Consider the following 22,761-nt stretch of genomic DNA (forward strand, 5'->3'; position numbering starts at 1 on the left):
ATTTCGAGCCCTGACTATGGAGCAAATGGCGTGAGATACTCAGCAGTATCTCTTTAAACCTGTGCTCCTTTCTTGAGCAGCATTTGTATTTTTGTCATCCATGCCATTTTTAGGGGGTTTTGTTTCTGTGTTTTAGCACCTGCAAAATTTAAACTGGAAATTTCATCCTTTGTGTCTTAGCTCTTGTCACTCTAAACATCTCGTTGTGTGAATCCGTATTGGCTCTTCATACAAATAAAATGCAAATCATATCCTTGCCAGAGCTAAACACTTATCTCAACAAAATCAGAACAAATACTTGAAGGTTAAAACTGAGACTCATTGCTAGCAGAATAAAGAGAAAAACACTGAATGCAACATGAATTTTCCACTGAGATGAATTCAAAATGTGAGCCAAATATTCAGTAAAGATAAAAATACTTCTCATGCCAAATGATGGGTTTCGCTCTTGATAGATATCAGACTTCTATCTCCACCATTTTTCTTTCACATGAAACTTAACACTGAGCATCTGATTGCTTCTCACTATTGAAAAATGCCATATTAAATTTCACAAAGGGAAGCATGTTAACTTTGGTGTCCAGGTCAAATGACTATTCAAAAGGAGTGGCTTTTCTGGTCAATCAAACACAACCAAGTATTCTACTCACTGATGAGTGAGTGGCCTGGATTTTGTTCAGTTCTGCCTTTATCTATGTAATTACTTCTCTGGTCCATGGTTTCCTCATTTGTCAACTCTGTGATGTGAGGCTATGAATATCACTATAGCTAGGTCATTGCTTTGCCCCCTTAAGTACACATCGTTTATTATATTCCATTTTTTAAAGTATTCTCCTTAATGTGTCCAAGAACTTAAAATGACCGTATGTATGCCTACATTAAAATTTTGTTTATTTAATATTTTGATAGCATTTTAAACATAATTGGTTGCCTTTATTATTCTATGTATATTATGATATATGCTTAAAAATATTAATCTGAGAAGGGATCCATAAACTGCCGAAGGCGTCCATAACACAAAAATGGTCTGGAACCTTTAAGTCTCATATATTTCTGGTAAGGGAGTAGGGCACATTCTCTGACCCACTCTCCATTTGCCCGTTGCTACCTTAAGAGAGGTAGTATTCTAACTAGATATGCTAAAGGGATTCATGAAATAAGATACCCACAAAGCAACATTCATAATGGATTGCATTACATAGGTGGTATTCATAGTTATTTTTTGTGTTCTTGGTATATTTTTCTTTTGTTTGAAATCTAGGCAAAAGCAGAAATACTAAAATTTAGATTTGACTTATTGAAAATCATATTAGAGGCTGAGTACAGTGGCTCATGCCTGTAATCCCAGCACTTAGGAAGTCTGAGGTGGGTGGATCACTTGAGTACAGGAGTTCGAGACCAGCCTGGGCAATATGGCAAAACCCCGTCTCTACAAAATATACAAAAAATTAGCCGGACATGGTGGCCCACACCTGTAGTCCCACCTACTCAGGAGGCTGAGGTGGGAGAATTATCTGAGCCTGGGAAGTCAAAGCTGCAGTGAGCCGTGATTGTGCCACTGCATTCCAGCCTGGGCATGGGAGTGAGATCCTGCCTCCAAAGGGGAAAAAATATATCATATTAGAGTGAAACATTGTGTCCGTTAGCAGGGCAGCATCTTGAAGATGATTGAGCTAAGGTAATTAAAGTATGTGTATTGTTTCTTCAGTTTAGATAGCTGCTGCTGTAAACAGTAAGTACTTTCCAAGGGTGTAAGCTGATTTCTGGATGTAATTAGCATAAGCAAATATCCATCACTGAATTCGTAGACATGAAGTCTATGGATTAATTAGTGGAAGCTGTGCAATTGTAGTTATCCTTTTAAGTATTTTCTTTTTTTTTCTTTTTAATTAAAAAAATTAAGAAATCAAGTCTCACAGTATTACCAAGGCTGATCTCAAATTCTTGAGTTCAAGGCATAGTCCTGCTCATCCGTCAAGTAGCTGGGAAGACAGATAGGAGCCACTGTGCCTGGCTTCAGTCTTTTATTTTGAGACAGGGTCTTGTTCTGTCACCCAGGATGGAGTGCAGTGGTGCAATCACAGCTCACTGCAGCCTCGACCTTCTGGGCTCAAGCACTCTTCCCACCTCAGACTCCCAAGTAGCGAGGACCACAGGTATATACCAGCACACCTAGCTAATTAAAAAAAACAAAACAAACAAACAAACAAAAAAACAAAAAATAAAACGTGTAGAGATAGTGTCTTACTAGTTTTTCCAGGCTGGTTTTGAACTCCTGGGCTCAAACGATCCTCCTGCCTCAACCTCCTAAATTGCTGAGATCACAAGCATGAGCCACTGTACTTGGCCTCTTTAAGTATTTTCAGACAGGAAAAGGGGGAGATATCCTTCTAATGATAAAGTCCATTATTCAGAAATCATCTTAAGAAACCTATAATAATCATTTGGAAGAGGTGTTACTTTACAACATATTCTGGTTGTGGTAAACTTAATTTTTCACTTCTACATGGACTATCATGTGAAGAGCTTTAATCCTGGCATCCGTGCTTAATGAAGTTAAAAAAATTATTTAACTAAGATAAGAAAGATGAAAACAGAATGCTCACCAGCCCATCTATAATTCTCATCAGTTCACTAGAAATCCCTTCTGTGGGTCTCTAAATAACACAAAAGTTCAAAAATTCTGGGGGGAACACAGATATTCAGTCCATAACACTGAGGGTTAAAGGAGGTAGAGTAATTTGCTTAGTGTTACAGAGCTATCTGTCTTATAGCTCTGAATAAGTTTTTTAAAATTAAATAGTAAGAATTGTTTTTATAGAATTCTTCCATGAAGGCTGTTCTTTTAGACTAGACCTTTAACATATTCATTCAGCTAGGGGAAAAAAGAAACAAAAATCTTCTCTATGAGTAAATATGCGAGTATGTGACCTGTTTGTTCATGTGTAATTATATGTGAACTACATTTATTGTAAATATTCACTGGCAAGCTTTAAGACTTTTAAAATTACTATTCCTAGGAATTTACCCTTATTAATCATTATGACTTGAGAGGATTTTAAATTACATTAATTGTGGCTGCTATTTATCCAGACACTGTGCTAAGTCCTTTACTTATCTTATTTCATTGAGATCTCACAACAATACTATGGAATAAACAATATTATTATCCCCATTTTATCGATGAGGAAACTCAGTATATTAGCTTAGGCTTCCATAACAAAATACCATTGGCTGGGTGGCTTAAAGTCCATGAATAAAGGTGCCCATCAATTTTGTCTGAATAAAGGTGCCCATCAATTTTGTTCCCTGCCAAGGGCCATCTTTCTGGCTTGCAGATGGCCCCGTTCTCACTGTGCTTTCACATGGTGGAGAGAGGGAGAGGGTTCTGGTTTCTCTTCCAAGTATTATAGGGACACTCATCCCACCTTGAGAGCCCCACCCATATGGCCTCATCTCCACCTAATTACCTTTCAAATGCCCCACCTCCAAATATGACCCCTCCACTGAGGGGTAGGGTTTTAACATGTGAATTCTGGGGGAACACAGATATTCAGTCCATAACACTGAGGGTTAAAGGAGGTAGAGTAATTTGCTTAGTGTTACAGAGCTAGTAAGTGGTTAAAAATAAAGTGTGCTCCAGAGACTTCCAGGGATGATGCTATCCTGGGAAATAATTTTCTGCGCTGAAATAAAATTTTACATTGGTGTGAGGGCTTAAAAAAATCCTCAGCTTGACTTTTCCTTACTACCTACAGCATAAGCACTCTTTCAAAGAACCATGTGGCTTGCCTCTCTCCTGGACTGCGTTACTTATGGTCTGGTTTCCCTGGGAAAAACAAAGGGATTCTTTCAATTCTCTGTCTCATCATATAAATTTGTCAATAAAAATCCTTCAGTGACTTCCCATTCCGCTTAGAAGAAAATAAAAAATTCCCTCCATGGTTCTCAAGGCCTTCCTGACTTCATGTAACTGACCTTATCTCCAATCTCCACTCCACTCTGCCTTGTCTGCCCTGACCCAAGCTCTTTCCTGTCAGCCTTTGCACTGGCTGCTCCGTCTGCCTGGAATCCTCTTCCCCACACTGGCGGAAGGCGTGTTTCTCCTCATCCTTCAGGATCCCACTCCTCACTCAGGCTTCCCTGACAATCCTGTCTATGTAGCCATGTCCTACCCCTAGCCAGGGGCGTGTCTGTATGTTTCTCTCTTTTATTTGTCTTCTAGCTATTAAAGCTACCTGCTATTTCTCTATGTTCTTTTGTTAATGTGATTTAACACCTGCCTCTCTTAGTTACATACAAGTTTTCTGTGAACAAGGACTTAGTTTTGTTCATGTTTATATCACCAGTGCCTCAAAAGCACCTGGTATGCAGTAGATGCTCAATTATTATGTGTTGAATTTATGAATGTATCACTCTTAAGAGAGAGAAAAAATCCCAGTTTAGAAGTGCTAAGGGGCTATGTCCAAAGTTGTCCAGGATGTAAGAGAGAAAACCACAACTCACACTTAGGTCTTCTTACTTTATTGGTCTTTCCATTCCTCTCTCCTACCCTTTTCTGTAGAAACAGAATAAGGAGCAAACCACACTCCTCTGAAAGTTGAAAGTGGTGAAAGAGAACTGAGATCTATTAAGCATTAAAGCTGTGTCAGATATTACACCAACATTCTCTGAAGTCCTAAGAGGTACAGTTACTACCCTCAATTTACAGATGAGGGAAATAAAGCTTAGATGGACTAATTCACTTATTCATGATCACTCAGCAAATCACTGGCAGAGCCTTTGTTCCAACCCTGGCTTGTATCTGGTAATAATGCCCTTATTTAGGGGATGCTGACCATGGACATTCGATGAAACCCTTTTCTGGGCTTTCATTAACCTAGGAGTAAAAGAAAGGGGATGGCTTCACCTTAGATGATAGTGAAGTTTTCTAAAATTTATAGCACAATCCCCCCTTGCCTCATGCCTCTACGCTTTTGTTTACTATGATGGTATTTAAAGCTAAAACAAAACCCAGAAATCTGGGTTTTGAAAGCAATCTGTTAAAAACTATAATAATCCATGTATCCTTAGACTTGAGAGCATTTCTAAATGAAGCTTGCAATCTGATCATTTGGTGATGTTTGGATTATGTGGTTATAGTAGGATTTAAAATGCCTTTTCACACAGATACTATAGAAAGGTGAGCAGCAGGTTGCACACAGTGACAAATTAGTGGTGCTCTTAGCCAGGCTGTTTAAATTATTTTTAGGCGGGAGACATACTGTACACACCAAGTTTTAGATGCAAGTAATTAATATGAAATGTTACCTCACTCTTTGCCTGTAGTTAATCTGAACTCTCCCTATTTCTCTCTCTTTCCTTCCAGTTCTGTTCCCTAGTACTTCATGTATTATCTTCCTTGCAAGTTCCCTTTTTCTGTGAAATTTTTTCTTGTTATATTGGCAAGGATACTTATCCTTACAAAACTGGTGGTGGCTGCAGCAGCCATGCCCAGAGCTTACTATGCAGAGACTAGTGCCTATATCGGAAGTTGAGACAGGTTGCTCTAGCAAACCTATCTTTAGTTCACTACCTGTTTGCTCCATTAGGTAGAAGCTTTCTCCTAGACTTAGGAGAAGCAAAAACAAACACAAACAAACAAACAAAAACAATGCTCCTTTATTTAAAGGAGCATTTTCTCAGCATCTGAACCAATTATACATGCCTACTTTCCATATCTAAATTTATAGCATTGCACAATGAGAACTCATATTAAATGGAAGACCTTGAGTCGCTGCAGTATCCTGGATCATCTAACAAAGTTTTTTTTATGTATTTATATGTGTATATATATCTATGCACACATACACACAGATGCACCCAAACACTATACATACTGAGCATTTAACATATTTGAGGAAGTTAACTTTATCACAACACAGTTCACGTTTGTATAACTTCCTAAGAAAAGGTGGAATCTATTACAAAACAAACAGAAAAAGATGATTTAAAAAGCCCTTAAGAGTTGGAGCTGTTTTTTTTTTCCTTCATAGAGCCTGCATTCTAATAACCTAGGATTTAATAATTTAATATAACCTCTACCTTGATTTGTAGATGGACTAAAAAGGTATGACCACTGGGGCTTGTCACTGAAGCAAGAAGAAACAAAAAGAGGTTGAAGGAACACTACTTACATAAGATTTCCAGATGTGGGATTACTGTGTATTCAGATTCCTTACACAATATTAATAGCACATATAAAATAATTAAAATTTCTGGGAACTTTTAAGCTGTTTGATGTATCAAGCAGGGTCTACCTTCATGCTGCAGTGATTGCCAGGTTTCAGATGCTGGGTAGGTGTCAGGTGGATACTTCATTCATGATGCCAATAGAGTGTCAAATAAACATGGATTTTTTAACTATGAGATAATATATTATCATACTTCTGCATCCTCTTCCAATTATGAGACACAGTTTTCTTTGATGTCACTCAGGCTCAGAAAGTTGAACACCCTTCACTTGGTGTGATTTGGCAATAATTGTCTTTGATGCTGAGAAAACATGCACAGTATGAAATAGAAAAATGCAGCTGGGTGAGGTGGCTCATGCCTGTAATCCCAGCATTTTAGGAGGCCAAGGCAGGAGGGTCCGTTGAACTCAGGAGTTGGAGACCAGCCTGGATAACATAGTGAGACCCTGTCTCTACAAAAAAATTTAAAAATTAGCCAGGCACGGTGGGGCGTGCTTGTAGTCCCAGCTACTTGGGAGGCTGACATGGGAGGATTGCCTGAGCCAGGCGATTGAGGCTACACTGAGCTGTGATTGTGTCACTGCACTCCAGCCTGGGTGACAGACAGAGACTCTGTCTCAAAATTCAATCAATCAATAAAATAAAATATAAAAATGCAACCTGACACTCGTTTTTTAAAAAACAAAACAGGGGCTGGGCATGGATGGTGGCTCATTCCTGTAATGCCAACACTTTGGGAGGCTGAGGCAGGTGGATCACTTGAGGTCAGGAGTTCAAGACCAGCCTGGCCAACATGGTGAAACTGTGTCTCTACTAAAAAAAAAAAAAAAAAAAAAAGTACAGAAATTAGCCAGGCATGGTGGCAGATGCCTGTAATCCCAGCTACTTGGGAGGCTGAGGCAGGAGAATCGCTGGAACCTGGGAGGCAGAGGTTGCAGTGAGCCGAGATCACGCCACTGCACTCCAGCCTGGGCGACACAACGTGACTCCACCTCAAAAATAAAATAAAATACAAAGCAAAATACATAACAGTCATGAACATAAAATATGCCTACCTGCACAGACTCTGGGAGAGTTAAAGCAAGGTAGAAGGAAGATGTATCTGAACACTCCCCACCTCCACTATCGGAGCTATGGTCCAGACTTCCATTGTCTGTAAGCTGGATTATTGCCAGGCCTCCTGACTGGAGTCTCAGCTTGCCTCCTGACTGGAGTCTCAGCTTTCCTCCTTGCTGTCTTCTATTACAAACATAGGAGCCAGAGGGAGCATATGAAAATGTAAGTCCAGTTATCTGATTCCTCTGCTCAGACTCTTCCAGTGGCTTCCCATTCACCCAGAGTAAAAGCCAAATTCCGATGATGATGAAGAAAGCTCACATAACCTGTGTACCCTCCTCCTCCTCTGCCCTTGGTCAGTCCTTTTCCACCACAGGGGCCCACCCGCTTTGCCTCAGCCTCACCAGGTGGGCTCCCACCTCAGGCCTTTCACACTTACTGCATCATCTGCCAAGCCCTGCTCTGTAACTTGCTCCCTCACCTCCTTCAGGTCTTTGCTCAAATTTCACCTTTTGGTGAAGCCTTCTCAAACTACCTTACTTACACTTTAAAAAACAGGGAAATCAGTAGCAACAAAACATTACTTAGCATTCAAAGTCCTCAGATGATAATATAATATGAATTTCACTCTGCGTAGCTACAATGTTTTCAATATGCTAAGTTTAACCCTAAGAAGGGCAAAGGGCAATAAAACTTAAAGAGTCAGAGGACAAGTAGATTTCTCCTTAGAATCACACACAGTGTTTCTTTCCTGGGCTACTCCACTGAATAGCTTTCAGTTCAATTGAACTCTAAATATTTACCAATTGCCTCTTCTAAGGGACTTGATGCTGGGGTTACTGAATTGGGTAAGAAAGGATGAGACCCAGAATTTAAGGTTAAGATGTTTTATCAGAGGGGATTACTCAAATACTCAAAAGAAATGACCAAAAATAGATAAAATAAGGTGTTGCTCATAAGTGAAGTATAGCAAAGTGTTTTCATTTTGACCGATTGCTACAAAATCAGTAGAACTGTTGAGTTGGAATTAGATCGTGGTTAATTTGATTGGATCATGACAGTGACAAAAACTGCAAGATTTTCTGTCCAGGGTTCTGACACAGTCTATTGAAGTAAATGCGGTTCAAATTCAAAGTACCGTGATATTATTCAAAGTTTTTCATAGATGGTGCAATATTATGAAAGGTAAAATGACTGCTCCTAGCTTTGTTGTGTGCACTGTGATTAGTGAAAGCATTATGACACTTTTTTTTAGTATCTAAATATACCATACCATAAAATGGTAAGTTTTAAAAATAGACTTGATTATTACCAAGCAGTGGCTGGTGAGGGTAGAAGAGGTTGTCTGGAGTTGATTAAACAGTGGTAGGGGTTCTGGGTTACATGGGACAGATATAGAATACATCTACATTTGTATAAATTAAAAATCCTTCTGATATTCTCTGGAACTTTATATTCTACATTAGCAATAATATTTGAATTATTGGCTTTATGATCTCTCTTTCGTGGATATGAAAGAACTTAAGTTATTTATAACACCTGTTATATTATTTAGATGATAGTTAGGTTTTATATGCATATTAATAATGTATTTTAATTAAATGATGAAAACATATGTCATCATTAGCAAATGTAATGGGGAGAAAATTACATCTTGTCACTTGCCTTGAAATGCACTCCAGAATGCATTAGAAAATACTGTACCTAATGATGGCTGACTAATTCAGTATACTGTGCAAGTAAAATTCAGGAAGCTTGTGTTCTGCTTTTAAAACTGAAAAAGAGGAAGCCTTTTTGGAATAAATTTTTTATTACTCAGCTATTCAACTTAAGCTTTACAAATAGAATATTTGATGGCACTGCTTTCAAGAATCTGGACTCAATCTATGTATTTTATTTCATAGTTCTAGATCCTATTTATGTATTTCAATCCATTGAATAATGTTACACTTCATAGGACCATAATAGATGTTTTATCTGATTTTTGTTCACTATTTCCTCTATACATTATAAAATAGCTAATATTTTACTGAGTACTTACTATTGTCTCACACCTCCCTAAGTGCTTTGCACATATGTATTTGCCATTTTAATCCTCACAACAACCCCACAGTAGGTAGGCATTATTATCCTCATTTTACAGAGGAAGAGGTGGAGTCTTCGCATGTTAAATAACTTGCCAGATCAGAAGCTAATAAGAGGAAGAGCCCAAGAAAGTTTTGAACCCAGGAAATATGGCCCTAGAACCACTGGGCTCTGCTCTTTTCTCAAATATTGGCACACATGGAGATTAAATCTAAAACCAAGAAATATGCTTGTGCACTCACTTCTTGGGGTCAAGAAGCAAGTAATATACTTTCCTTCTACACTTAGAGTAGGAGTGGCGTATCTTCATTATACCCTCACTAGGGATAAGTGGGTGTTCAGAACCTCTGAACAGACAAGACAGGAATGTCACAGGTGGCCACATAGAGACCCTGGTAACCAGAATGGGTGAGCACAAACTTTACCAACAGAAGAATTTGTCCAGGGAGATGAAGCCATTAGATGTTCTGGAAATTAGGGGACATTGCACTTCTCATTTATTCCCTTGTGGCTCTGTGATTTCTGAGAAACAAAGCAGCTTGAAGAGCTTTATAGGACCATTGATGTTTTAAAGGAATTATTCTGATCAAATATTAAAAATGTAAGGTAATGATACTTTGTCAAAGTAACGTTGAAAGCCCCCTCCCTTAGGTAACACATGCCTGAACATAGTTTATCATCTAAAAGAAGAAAAGGCAACAAAATTTGGTTAACTCACTAATAAGAAGGATATTCGATGTATGTAAATTTATCAGGTATTAAACATGAAAAGGAAAACAAGTCTTTCACGTTAAAATTTTTCTGTATATCATTCATTCACGAAGTATTTCAGAGCATTGGGAATATTTGTGATTCACCCAATTTACATTTATCAGTGCAGTGATAATGCTAATGATAATACTCTTTTTATAAATATCAGATTTTTAGAATCTCCTTTCTTTTTTTTTGTTTGTTGTGAATCAGCAATGACCATAAAAATGCCGAAAAAATTTTCAGACAAAATTACACGTGTTCCACCAGTGGTTGTATTTTCTGGAGTTTCCACAAAACAAATTTTACTTGTGGGTTCATTTTTCACTCTGACTTCCATCTCACAAGATGACCTTTTTCCCCTCACTAGTGGTCTATTGATAGATCATCCAAGCCACTCATACTGATCCCCATCTGCCAGGAAATCCTGCCAGTCATCACTGCCTCCCAAAGTTATCAGCTAAGTGTACTCAGAAACTTAAAAGCGAAGTACTCTGTTTCCCTCATGTATTATCTATGTCTACGTATAATAATAATAGCTAATATTTATTGAGCTTTTACCATAGGCTAGACATGGTGCTAAGCACTTTACATTGATTATCTCAATTAACCCTCCCAATAATCTTACAAAGTTGCTATTATTATCACCAGTTCATAAATGAGGAGACTGAGGAACAGAGTTTAAATAACTTCCTCATGGTCATGAAGCTGAGGAATAGAACTAGATTTGATCCTGACCAGGCCAGACTCACACTTATGCCTGAACTATTACATTAATTCCTTCCAAAAAGTGTCCAGTTGTATAATGTAGTTGGGTTGGTTTTTTTCCCTCCTTATAGTAACATAACAAAGCAATTTGGTGAAGATAGTCAACAATAGAGCAATGTTTACAGTGTGTTGTGCATTTCAGAAGATGCAAGCATGAATTGGTTACTTAACACTTTGGCTTGCTCATATGTGTAGACACCACTGTCTTCTAAATTGCCAACACATGGAGTTTGCTCTTTATGCATTAGGTAGGTTGGCATGATCACGTGACACATTCTGGAAAAGTTTACATGGAGTATGATTAGACCTATTTAATATCAGTTGATTACATATCTGTTATATAGATGATCCCAATATTACCTATTAAGATTATTTTCTTAAAACTTACTTCATTCCTTTTAAAAATTATATTCCTAATTCATATCCTACTTTATGATTTCTCATAATTTTACTTGATTTTCTTCTCTTGAGTTGTACTGTGAATGAGATATCTTGTTTGTCAAAATATTAAAATGACCCTTTCTTGAACCAGGTTTTCAGTTTCAGACCTCTGGTATATCTCCAATATTGGAAAGCAGTAATATTGTTCCATAATCTGGAAACAGTATTTCTAGGACCCAACACATGAGCCTTCTATACATGTAGCACCTCACAGCATTCAGGAACACAGTGAAGGTATTTATTGGGAGATGGAGTGCAGCAGAAAACTTAAATCTATGCTAGTTGGCCTCCATGTCCTCAGATGTCTTCATTTAATGCTTACTCAGGAGTGGCCTCCTATGGTAAATTGAAAATGGAATTAAAAATAAATGCTTGACTGAAGCAATAGACTATAAAACACTAATAGCTAATCATCGGTTATGCTCTTATTTTTCGTGAGTGTCATCTCTCAGTGCTTTCAGAACACTGTGGGATGCTGATTGAATGAACTTCATTTTTAACAATGCTAAATGGGGGAACAGAAAAACTACCAACAATAGAAAAATATACAAAAACCCTTAATATATAATTTTTTTAAAAGGGTATGTAGAATGATAGTCATCTGCAAAAGAGCAGAAATTGCAACATTTTATAAATTTTTCTTTTGTTCTTTTTCAGCCACCTCTGAAAACACATTTTCCTAATAAGTCAAATCTCCTGCTGATTGTACTACATTTTTTTTAACACATAAGATGTTTTAAAGAAAAGTAATTTAAATAACCACGACAGAATTGAATGAAAAAATAAAAAGCTTTAGTGCCATCTGCTGGACATTTGCAATAAGAAAAAAGCAGACTCATTTTAAACTAAAGACCAAATACGTTTTTAGATACAAACTGATAATTTGTAGAACTGTAGTAATTTTCAAAAATTACTCAATAACATCTGGGGTAAATTTCTGAATTACTGAGATATTTAGAATATTGCCTCTGAAGCAACCTATGTTTAAGCCTGTGTACAAAACACTGTGATGCTTTTTAAAACTCACATATACAAATGTGCACATTTCTGTGATTCATAAAATTGTAAGTTTTAAACAGTGATGGACATCAGGTTAAATATGTGTATATAACATAATATTAAATTATTCAGCATATTTTCAGAGGGGTAGTGCCCCAGATTTTGCATTTATGCTTAAAGTTTCATTGGGATGATTATTTTTATGAAATGAGATGACAGATCTGTGAAAAAATTGCCTTCATTTTCAAGTTTATTCTTAATGTTTGCAGTCTCTGCCACATGGTGGTCTCTGGATAATTTGCACCAGAACTACTAAAAAAGCTCCTTCCTAGAATTTATCCCAAACCTACTGAATCAGAAGCTCTGTAGGTTTGTCCAAAAATTTGCATTTTAACAAGCCCCTTAGATAATTCTGATTCATATTAAGTTTGAGGATACCAAGGAAACACCTCTTACAAAGCAATAACTTTCCGTTCCTTTAGCCATAATTAAAATTAGCATTCTGAAAATAGAATGGTGTAGTGGAAAGTTTGAAATAGAAGACCTAATTATCACCACCCATTTTACCAGCCTTATGTAAGGCACATAAAGAGTGTCCCTAAATTTTCCCATTTATAAAATGAGGAAATTGTACCCACTAATCTTCGGAGTTTCTCCTGTGTCTATATTTTCCCAAATATTTTCATTTTGTGCTGGGTTTTGGAATCCTTCCTTCATCTTGTCTCACTCTAAGAAAAGTGCTTAAACGATGCCATAGTGATGAACCCCAAGTCCTGGCAAAGAAGAAAACCTTGGTTTTAAGCTTGTACAACTAGATTTCTTAAATTTCAGAAGTGATTCACAAAAAGTGTTGAAGCAGACAACAAAGGCAAGTGGTAGAATAATTCATACTTCTTCCAAAGGAGAGCCTGTATGCTCATATCTAGAATAGCATATTATACTCCTACAGCTGGTGTTAGGTGAAAAATTCACCTAAGTAAATTTAGATTAGTAAAGTATTGATAATTTTTAATGACACTTGGTAAGAGTTCAAGCTATGAAAGGAAGGTCAAGGCTGTAGGAAAAATACACTGCTGTAAAAGTGATTTCGTCTGAGTTACATACGTTTGCAATTGCAATTGCTTCTTTTTGCAGGATACTATGCATATGCCTGACACCTGTAAACAACTTGTATTTATAATATTAGGTAATAAAATAACTGAAACTCAAGACCTTCTTATGCTACTTTCTTTGTACTCCCAGAGCCTTAAGGAGTGTGGATTGTGCAACAGACCTCAATAGATGTTTGTTGAATTGATGTTTGGAAGATTCTACTGTGTTTGACAAATAGCTGGAAAGTTTAATTTGATTGTAGTATAAGATGTATGAGAAAATGTATGTGAGAGATGCTAATAGATAAGTAAGTGGGGACCTTGTACCACAGGATGAGAAACTGAACTACCTCAGAGTTGATATTTAATCAGTATATTGACATGATTGGTTCAGTTTATTAGGAAGATCATTCAGGCGGTATGAAAGATGCACTAGAATGATGGAAACCATTGGCAGGAAGCCTAGTTAGAAAGCTAATGAAATAATCCGAGCTAAGAATAATGAGGGCCTTCATTCACAGGTGATAGATTTGTGCTGTGCATTAAATCACTACAGAGAGAAGGAGGTTCTTTGTGTGTTTGTTTGATTGTATATGTACCTTGTATCTCAGTCTAAGTTTTACGTTGATTTGCTGTCCCTGCAGCTTCTTAACCAGACAAAATGAGCTAGACAGACACAACTACATATATCCACAAAGCTTGCAGAAAAAAATGAGATTAAAAATAACAAATTACAAACTTTATTTCTCAACATAAGATCCATGAAGTTCAAGATGCTTTTATAACCCATGATACCAGCCATTTAGTTTATCCCTAAAGAACTGAGAGTCCTGGGGATTTTACCATGCCAATGCAGTATTTTTTACAACTTTAACTGAAGAAAAATTAGTGCCCTTCACAGACATTTTAAGATTAGGAAACAAAAGGAAGTTAGAGGAATTCAATTTAGGACGGTAAGGTAGATGCCTAATGATTGCCTATCAAAACTCTGGCAGAATTGCCCTTGTTTGATGAGAGGAATGAGCAAGAACATTGTCATGGTGGAGAAGGACTCTCAGATGGCATTTCCCTGGGACTTTTTCTACTAAAAATAGACTAACTTTATTGAAACACTCTCATAATAAGCAGATGTCATCATTCCTTGGCCCCCCAGAAAGTGAGCAAGCAAAATGGCTTGAGCATCCCAAGAAACTGTTGCCGTGACATTTGCTTTTGACTGGTCTGCTTTTACTTTGATTGGACCACTTCCACCTCTTGAAGGCCATTCTTTTGATTGTGCTTTGTTTTCAGGATCATACTCATAAAGCCATGTTTCATCTACTATTAACAATTCTTCAAATAAATACTTTAGCATATTTATCCCACTTTAAAATTTCCATTGAAAACTCTGCTCTTCTCTGCAGCTGATCTGAGTGCAATGGTTTTGGCACCCATCAAATGGAAAGTTTGGTCAACTTTAATTTTCTAGTCAGAATTGTGTAAGCTGAACCAATTGAGATGTCTATCGTGCTGGCTACTGTTTCTGCTGTTAATTGTCAGTACCCTTCAATTAGGATATGAGCAAAATGATTTTTTCCCTCACAAATTGATGTATGTGGTCTGCTACTACAGGCTTCATCTTCAACATCATCTCATTCCTTCTAAAAATGAGTCATCCACTTGTAAACTGCTGATTTATTTGGAACATTGTTCCATTAATTTTTCATAAAGCGTCAGTGATTTCACCATTCTTCCGCTCAAACTTCACTTGAATTAATTTTTATTTTATTTATTTACTTTATTTATTTATTTATTTATTTTGAGATGGAGTCTCGCTCTTGTCACCCAGGCTGGAGTGCAATGGCGCGATCTCGGCTCACTGCAACCTTTGCCTCCCAGGTTCAAGCGATTCTCCTGCCTCAGCCTTCCAAGTAGCTAGGATTACAGGTGCCTGCCACCACACCTGGGTAATTTTTTGTAATTTTTAGTAGAGATGGGGGTTTCACCATGTTGGCCAGGCTCCCGGCTGGTCTCGAACTCCTGACCCCAGGTGATCCACCTGCCTCAGCCTCCCAAAGTGCTGGGATTGCAGACGTGAGCCACCGTGCCCGGTCACGTGAAATTTCATGTTTGTTCTTGCTTCAGTTTTAGAGGAATTCATGTCGCTCTCACAGGAGCTCTTTTCAAACTTGTGTTTTATCCTTCTTAGTGCCTCAAACTATTAGTAGGTGCTTTTCAGACATGTTGTAACAAGTTATTACAAGTTCATTTTGGTGCAAGAAAGTTTTGAAAATGCATAGTTTTTTAGTAATACTAATTTTCTATGAACTTTTTGAAGACCCCTCATATAAGTAATTTGCTTGGGGAACTGAATCTATTTTTTAAATTTCCTGGTGGGGGCAAAATGCTTTCCACAGTAATGTGGGCTTAGTGTATGATGAAGAAAAAGAGAGGGAGGGAGAGGAGAGAAGAGAAGAGAGGGAAGGAGAGGTGAGGGGAGGGGAAGGAAAGGAGGGGGAAGAGAGGGAGGGGAGAGAGATAAAATGGAAAATGAATGGGAAAGGGAGATCTTAAACTCAGATATTGTTCACCCATGGTACACTGGAAGGAATTAAGCAATTTGACATAGATTAGAGGATTGTAGCTGAAGTGGAAGACTGACCCTCACAATATACATTTCAAAATCATTTATGAAGTCTTAAGAAAAAGCTAGAAATCTGAAAACGGAATTTCATAGACTCTCCTGCAGCTAGAATTCCTGATGTAATTTAGGTTCCATCAGTCAAATGTGCTTGCATGAGATTTGAATTGAAACTGAGTTAGATGCAGAGCCACAACAACATACTGGGCATCATTTTCCTGGGATCTCCTGCTGTGGCTCTTGTGGTGGCTTCTAGATCAGAATACCTTAGCTGAGGTGGTAGGACACTAACACTAGCCATTTGGACAGTGGCTTTCTGATTTCTGCGGCTTCCTGATTGAGGAACTTTGGTATTTTTGTTTTGTTTTGTTTTTTGTATTAGACAAGGTCTCACCCTGTCACCCAGGCTGGAGTGCAGTGGCATGATCATGGCTCACTGTAGCCTTGATCTCTGAGGCTCAAACAATCCTACCATGTCAGCCTCCTGAGTAGCTGGGTCTACAGACATGCACCACCATGCCTGGCTAATATATTTTTAAAATTTTTTATAGAGATGGGGTCTAGCTTTGTTGTCCAGGCATTTCTCAAATTCCTAGGCTCAAGTGATTCGCCCACCTTGGTCTCTCAAAGTGCTGGAATTACAGGCATGTGCCACTGTGCCTGGCCTGATGGTGGAACTTTGAGTCGTTAGCTTGTGATTTTGTTTTGAGGGGCATTCCAAGAGATCAATCCAAGACCCCACAACCATCCCTCTTCCAACTATTTTGTAGCAGAAAACTCCATTATTTAACCTTTTTGTCTAAAAGACTGTGCTGTTTGTTATTTTCTACTCAACTCTGACACAAGAAGCCATGATGTACAAACATCATTAAAAAAAATAATAGTGACCCTTGAAATTTTGTGAAATTTTACAGCTCCTCTATTATAGAGTGGAATCAAAAAGGCAATTTCACTAAAAGAGGGACAATTGTGTTGTGGGGACAACAAAGAGTTTTTTAACTGTACAACTATATGACTTACTGTCCTTCTTTGACACTGGTACATGCTGTCATGAACTGCTAATTTATATTTGTGTATAACTTACTTTCTAAATTGATTGTACATTCATTGAAGTCAAGAACTGTGAATTTATGTTCAACAGTATAGTGTGATGTCAAAATGTGTATAAACAAGCCTCCAACCTACTAGACTAGCAAAACATTGAATTTCAGTCATTATTAGGGCTCCCTCTTGGACAACCCCCATGTTTTTTGGAAGCTCTTAATCAGTCCATCATTCTCAGAACAACTCTCCTGGCTTTAATATCCATGCCACTAACTTCATAAGGACTTGGTGGTGCCCATGTGCTAAGGTTGACGAAGGGAACGCATGATGGTACTGATCTGTTTTCTGTGCCAAAGGCGACAAGGGAAACAGAGGCCATGCTTATTGTTTTCAGCACCTATGCCCTTCCACCATTGTACATACATCCTAAAGCAATCCTCCATTTGGGAGTACTGCATGCAAACTATCCTGGCCTCTGCCCTGCTTTTATCTCAGAGAAAGCCCTCACCTGCTCTCAGAAGCTGCCACTTGCAGTTTTAAAACTTTGAAACAATAGCTTCCATCCTTTCCTCCTCTGGAAAAATCCAGTTCTATTTGCCTAGACTTCATAAAGGAAATCCAGGAAGAAAGGTAGAATTTTCTCCTAGATTCTCATTTCTTTGGGAAAGGGAGAAGAAAAAATACAAAATAGAAAAATGTGAATTGCTGCGCTAATTAGAAGGATTTCTCTACATTCCACTATTACGATCTACTTGTTCAACAAATACATATTGATTTGTACAAATGTCATCAATAATTGCTTGTTAAAATTATTTATTTTGCATTCATAGCATGATATTTAGATTTTCAGACATTTACAGAATAATATTGAGTTTTTCAGGCATTCATCTTTGTTTCTTTCGAAATATATACTATTAATCACCCAAACAACTTTTTTACAAATTGAATTTTAGAGTTTCTTGAATTGAATGTACAGTTATTAAAATAATGCAACAATTATTATATAGTGAAACAATGAGAAAAAACAGAACCTCATATCCTGGGAGAAAGTTTCAATATCAATGCTTTTCTTTTGATAGCATTGTATATTTTATAATACTCTCCATTTTCCATGTGGATAATTTAAATCTGTGATTTGTGATCATATATTTTGTCAACCTCACTAGTCAATAAGAATATATTGTTAATTCTAAAATCGAAGTGTACAAATAAATTTCACAAAAAGGTTTTACATTTGCAGTCCCACGTTTACTGTAAGACCATTTAATAAAATATGTATTTCCATTTATTATTCATAATAGAACACTGTCACAAATTTGATATAGATTAAAACATTAAAACATCAGATACAAAAAATAAATGTGCTGTTTATGGTTTCACTACCAGTATCTTGCTTCCAAAGGCACATTTTATTATGAGGACAGCATCTTGACAACATGAGATATCAGAGTAATGTAAGGGGAATATGAATTGAGAAAAGGGCATTAAGGTTGTATTTTAAGAGAACAATTTAATAGAACAGTGCAGGTTATGGAATAGGTAGATTTTAAGGACGTAGGAGTGAGGAATGCCCTCTCTCCCTTCCTTCCTTCCTTCCTTCCTTCCTTCCTTCCTTCCTTCCTTCCTTCTTTCCATAATATTGGCTGGTAAAATAAGGAGCATTGCAGGAAATAAGTTGGAGAAGTTGACAGGGACCTGAGTTGGACTTTTTCTTCCAGAGCAGAATAAGAGAATATTATCTGTAAGTAAAGGAAGAGACCCAGAAATAAAAAATATTTGAAAATTAAGAGAGTTATAGGCTGAGAAAAAGCAAGCTCTTTCTTCTCTCATTATACTCCCTACTGGGATGTCTATACCAGTAGTTTAAACAAGACCTGCTGCTGAAACAAAAAAGGAATTTCTAAAGCACATGAGAGGAGGGCATAGATGGGTACAGGTCACCAAGGGCCAGCATTCAGAAGGATGTGATTCCCTGTAGAGTTTGGAGTGATGGCTGTGTGAATGGCCTCATGAGCTTTGGGATGAAGCACTTGGTGAAAAGCTGCCCCAGGCCACTTAGGTATGTCCCTCTGGGAGAAGAACACGGTGCCCTGGTGGCTGTCTTCCTTAGGACCTACTCCAAGATCCTCCATGGAGAAAGTGAGAAGCTAGCGATCTCGCCGTCATAGCTCAGTGGAGAAGTCTCATCCAACCAGCTCACTTGCCATGACCAACTAGAAAAGGAACAATTGCTGCCTGCCCACCTGTCACAGACAGGAAACCTTCAATTCTATGTAGCCCTGATTTGTTATTCAATGCTATTTGATGAGATAGCACTGAATCTTTTTCTTTCTAATATGAAATCATTCATACATACAAAACAGTATTATAAAACATATATGCAAGGTGTAAAGAAAAAATAAACTACATCATGTAACCCTTCCGCCACCAGCTTAAGAAATAAAATGATTTTAGTAATTTTGAGGCCTAGAGTTTGGGAAAAGTTTAGATATGTATTAAGCATATGTATGTGTGTGTGTATATATATATATATATATATATATATAAGCATGTGTGTATATATGTGTATATATACACACACACACACACACACACAGAGAACTCAACAAGATTAACTAGTAAGTTTAATCTACTGGATAGATAATACATATGTTATATGCAATTAAGTTTATAATTGTCATGTGCAAAATAAAATGAATACTTTTTAATAGTAGTTTACACTCTGTAGTAATGCTTTTAAATTTAAGTTCTATACCAGTTTTTGTTTGTTTGCTTGTCTGTCTGTTTTTCTTAATAATTCCCTGAGATCTCTTTTTTCTGTCCTTTTATTTCAAACATTCTGTGCCTTTATATTTTGGGCATATCTCTTCAAAACTTCATTTAGCTGGATTTTTAAAATCTAATGTAATGATCTTTGTCTTTTGATGATGCTTCTTGTAAAGTATAACACTTGTGATTCCTCATGTGTTAGTTTTTTTACCATGTCATACTGTAATATTTAATTGTTCTGCTTTGTCTATGTTTATGTATTTATTTATTTTAACTCTTATCTTCTTTTGGATTGACTTTTTTCTCATTCCATATTTTTTCCGCTACTGGTTTGGATATCATACAACTCTATTTCAATTATTTTTGGTGAATACCTAACTAAAATTTTATTTTCAATCACTTGTACAAGAGTTAAAACTGAAGTTCTTGGTCACAGAACCTCAGTGCATGTTTCTTGGCATCTGCTTCAGAGATATGTTACTTTTCTGAATTACTTTTTCTCTTTAATTTTTATCCTTTGAGAATTTGCATACTTTCCAGCTCAAACGTACATTAAAAGTTATCTTTTTAAATATTACACCCAGAATTTTTAGTGTTTTGTGAAGTAGGGTGTATTAGGATATGTTGTCCTCAATATGAACTTGTTTGTAAGTTGTATGGATTTTTTTCTCGAAACAGACTAAGTAAAATAATACCTATATGTATAAATTTTCCATTCAGCAAATATGTGTGTGTATTGGCTGCTACTAAGGAACCATATGCCTGAACTATTTGCTAAACTGCATTTCCAATATTGTTTACTGTTTGGTAGAAGAGAGCTGTTATGTGCAGTAATAAAACATAGTAAAAATATTAAATGGTCTAAGAGTGACCCAAATGAAATGCTATGAAATTGCGATAGAGTAAGGTTTTATCTCAGTAGTCAGTGCCCTGCATGTATACATTGTACAAAGATTTCCTGAAACAGGTTCCCTTTTGATTGCACCATATAAAATTCCTGTATGTTTGAATTTAAAAACACACAGAGGCTTTGGTTTTCAAGCCATTATATCTTAGCATAAAGCACATACTAATCAGGAGTTGACAAACTGCTGTATGGGCAAAATCTGGACTACCATCTATTTTTGTAAATAAAGTTTCGTTGGAGCATATTTACATTCATTCATTTACATACTATCTGTGGCTACTTTCCTACTACAGCAGAAATGAGCAGTTGCAAAAGAAACTACATGACCCTCAAAGTCTAAAATATTTACAATCTGGCTTTATTCCAAAAAGTTTGCCAACACTCATACTACATCATGTTCTATATTTTAGAATAAGTTTATGGGGAAACTTTTTCCTTAGCCTAGTTTTCTGCTTCTCATTTATGTTTACTTCAATAGATTTGATTCGGTGGTTCTCACAATAAATATTTATTTATGTACTCTATGCTTAGAGTTTCCTTGGTTAGATATATTTACTTGCTCTTATTCCTTATTATTATTATTATTTTATTTATTTATTTATTTTGATGGAGCCTCTTTCTGTCACCCAGGCTGGAGTGCAGTGGTGTGATCTCAGCTCACTGCAAGCTCCGCCTCCCGGGTTCACGCCATTCTCCTGCCTCAGCCTCCCGGGTAGCTGGGACTACAGCCCCCGCCACCACGCCTTACTATTTTTTTGTGTGTGTGTGTGTTTTTAGTAGAGGAGGGGTTTCACTGTGTTAGCCAGGATTGTCTCCATCTCCTGACTCATGATCCGCCCGCTTCAGCTTCCCAAAGTGCTGGGATTACAGGCATGAGCCACCGTGCCCTGCCCTTCCTTAAAATAATTTTCTTTAGTGGAAGAAGTAAGATTGCCAGTGCCATTTTGCATGATAACTTTTGAAATAACAAGTGCCCACAGTTGTTTTCTACTAGCTTGACCCTAGATTAATTACACTTAAAGTATAAAAAGTTCAATGTATCAAATAACTCTTCAATAAATTGACCAGATATTCTTGCATTCATTAAATGAAGTATCACATATATTCCTTTATGAAGTGATATTAGCTGGCCTTTAAATTGGGAAATATTTCAGATCCTAAACTACACTGTTATGTGCTGGTGCTTGGATGTTTGCTTTAATTATTGGAATTAAATAGAAAAGGTGTCAACTGGCAAAGCAGCAAAGGGATTTGAGAATTTTTAAAGTAATCACAGAAGTTCTGCTTAAGAGCTATTAAGTTAAAAAGAAAATATAATGAAGTCTCAATACCTCAAACACTGCAGTACCTGGACTTAACTTATTTGATTCTATTTCCAGGGAGTATCAGTTCTTCACAGTTATCTTAGACTGAGAACATCAAACTAACGCCTGAATTAACAAAAGCATCTGTGTACTCTGTGTCCTAGGGAATACTCAAATCCAGAAAACTAGCTCAGATACCCAGATGAATTTGAGCAGGAGTCCCTCTTTTGGCAAAATAGCCAATGACTATTGGCTAGGCTCAGGACATCTCTCAGTTCTCATTTTCAAAACCAAGACATCCTTCCATTGGGGCATTCACTGGATGTTCTTGTGTTCTATTCAGAACAGCAAACAGTTCTGTTTATAGAGATTTAAGATTGGGATTTGAACTGATGTCGATGGGAGGAGACTTTAATCATATTAAATGTGAACATTCTAGTGGGAGGTTTCCCTAGACAACTTTAGTTGTCACCACAGTCAGTAGTTAATCAGGAGTGGTTGCTGGCAAGCTTCATACATATTACCTGGTTAAAATAATGAAAAATTGGACTATGTAAAAATCTGCATATCTACAAGGTAAGATTTAGAACTTTTGATGTGAACTGGAAGAACTAGGAGCTCAAATATAATGTAAAAGCTAACATTCTGTGTACTGTATTAAATTAGATACTTGATGCCAAATAGATAAGTAGCC

The 22,761-nt window shown here is 37.0% G+C and overlaps 1 protein-coding gene across 20 annotated transcripts in view; it reads left to right on the forward strand.

Annotated features, from left to right (window-relative positions):
• RIMS1 (regulating synaptic membrane exocytosis 1) overlaps nt 1-22,761 on the forward strand; it is a 515,969-nt gene that overhangs the window by 184,713 nt on the left and 308,495 nt on the right. The gene's annotated exons all lie outside the window — the stretch shown is intronic.

This window comes from Pongo pygmaeus, chromosome 5 (genome assembly GCF_028885625.2).
Source record: "Pongo pygmaeus isolate AG05252 chromosome 5, NHGRI_mPonPyg2-v2.0_pri, whole genome shotgun sequence".
Classification (NCBI taxonomy): domain Eukaryota; kingdom Metazoa; phylum Chordata; class Mammalia; order Primates; family Hominidae; genus Pongo; species Pongo pygmaeus.